Below are 2,615 nucleotides of genomic sequence, written 5' to 3' on the forward strand. Positions count from 1 at the left end.
TCCGCCTGCCTCTGCCTCCCGAGTGCTGGGATTAAAGGCGTGCGCCACCACCGCCCGGCTATTTATTTATTTTATTTTATTGTTTTTTTTTGGCATTTCAGCTTCTTGCAGCTCACTTCTTTTCTGGCTTTTGAGTGTAAATGGAGGTTTCTTGACCTGCCCACCAGTTCACAGATAACCGTCTCGGAGGCTGAATATAAATTATAAATGCTTGGCCAATAGCGTGGGCTTATTATTAACTAATTCTTACACTTAAACTAACTCATATTTCTTATTTACTCTCTGCCACATGGCAGTACCTTTATTAGTCTGGCACATTTATCTTCTTCTCCCCTTGCATCTGCTGATTACTCCCCTGACTCCTCTCTTCTCCTTCCCATCATTCTTAGTTTGGCCGCTCCCCCTTTTCTCAGCAAAGCAGATGATCCCTGCCACTCTTCCACTTTCCAGCACCCACACTGATGCATGATTAATAAAAGCTCAGGGTCAGAAACTGGGGTTCAACTTAAAGATCTGAAAAGCAAAACAGCCAGCCACTGGCTCTTACCTCAACTTCAGTCTGAAATGGTGATCCTGCCTCCAGGATTTTCAGAATGAGACTGTGCCTGAGAGCTGTCTCCCCTGTCTTATATTCCTCTCCAGGGCTGGGATTAAAGGCGTGCACCACCTGATTTCTATGGCAACTAGTGTGGCTACTGGGATTAAAGGTGTGTGTCACCACTGCCTGGTCTAAGGCTGACCAGTGGGACTACTTTACTCTCAGATCTTCAGGCAGTCTTTATTTATTAAAATACATTAGAAATGCCTCTACACTCATTGGTGTGGATGAGATGTGTCTGCACAGGACACGATTGGGATCTCTGTTGGAGACTGGGGATGGATAGAAAGCTTGAGGTTGGTGTGAAGGAAATGACTGGCTCATCCCCGCCCCACATGTTCTCTCTTCCTCTTGTTCAATTTCATTTTCAAATGAATTGCAGCAACCAAATTTAGCTTTCCACAAGCCCTCTTGCCCTTGACGTTGTCAGGAGGTCCCAGGACTCCTCCACTTCCCTGTTGCTGCTTTAATTAGAAGGCCCCCCTCTCTGCTCCGTCTTGAGTGACAGCGAAGGAGGCCTCTGCCACGTGTAAACATAATAGGCACCCGATGACAACAGTCACCTAGCAAACGAGGTCCTTGGCGGACCTCTGGTGTGAGTCCAGTTCAAAGTGGCCGCTGGCTGACCAGTAATTAGCTCTGTGGAAATCCGCATGACAGACCTTGTGAACTACAAAGGGCTACTTTGGGGACCGTGCTTCTGTCTTTAGAGGACCTTGGTGAGAGGAACTTTCCAGCTCTCTCCTGTGGTCTTGCACAGTGGAGCCGAAAAATGGATTAAGTCAGGAAATGATCGGCGCTGTGTGGGCTCACACACAGCCCGTTCTTGCATAGCTTTGTGTGCTTATTTCTTTTCTATACTCAAAGACCTGCTGACCTCTGAAATCTCCCCTCCCCCAGCCTCAGAAGAGACCCATAGAGTACATTTTGACTTTAAATGCAAAGGAGAGCTTAGAAAAGAACAGGAATTAGCAACTTAGGGACTGGGGAACCAAAAGGGACCTGAAGAGGGAAGAGTATGCCTTATGGAATTTTCAGATGTCACTGGGACCTCCTGTTTGGATGCGCAGGTGTTCCATGTGACAGTGAGATAGTCAGGATCTTTCTGCTCGTCCCTGACTGGGTCCCTGACTGATCTACTTTTCTTCTCTTGACCATGTTCTGTCTAATGGGGTAGAAAGTCCTACTGTTTGGAGATGGCGACGCTGGCGTCTTGCAGATTCTGTTTGACACTATGGCAATCAAGGGGATCAGCCTCTCAAGCGTCTTTCTTTCCATCCTTTGCTTTAGCTCATAGTACCCGTGAGCCCTGTTATGGGGGCTCTATCCATTTAGCCAATGACATTTGGAAGTGACTCACCATGGGCGTGGTTTTCTCTGCTATGTGACCAAATAAGAACTGAGGTGGGGGGTCGCACATGCTCGCTCCCTTGAACCTCTTGAACTGTGGAAGACTTCCTGATGACTGGATCATTTGATGCTTTAGTCTGGTGCTTTCTCCTTCCCCTGGTGGATAAAGAGGCAATGATGTTGCTTCCCCCTGTATTCATGAATGTGTTCCCTATTTCATCCCTTAAAGACGAAGTCTTCTGTTCAAGCATCTGTGGATTTCTCACAACAGAGCCCTTGATCCTTTCCTCAACAGAAGAGATGAAAATGATGCTGTGAGCTTTATTCCCAGGTGCCCCAGCTGTACCCTGGGAGAAAACAGCATTTACTATTAGTTCCTCGAATTACCTAGGTTGTCTTGGTTGTTGAGGAACAAACCCAGATGTACAAGCCTATCTTCTGTAAATATAACAAAATATCAGGGTCTTGTTACTTCATAAAGAGAAGAGTGTTGAAATAAGAGCGGCGGAGCTGCGTCCCCAGCACCCAGCCGCCCACATGGCTAGCTTAGTTTATGCCCCGAAATAATTACACGGAGCGGCTGTGCTGCTTCCCCTACACCCGGCCGCCCACATGGCTAGCTTAGTTTATGCCCCGAAATAATTACACGGAAACTGTATTCTTTTAA

This window comes from Microtus ochrogaster, chromosome 7, assembly GCF_000317375.1.
Source record: "Microtus ochrogaster isolate Prairie Vole_2 chromosome 7, MicOch1.0, whole genome shotgun sequence".
NCBI classification, from domain to species: Eukaryota; Metazoa; Chordata; class Mammalia; order Rodentia; family Cricetidae; genus Microtus; species Microtus ochrogaster.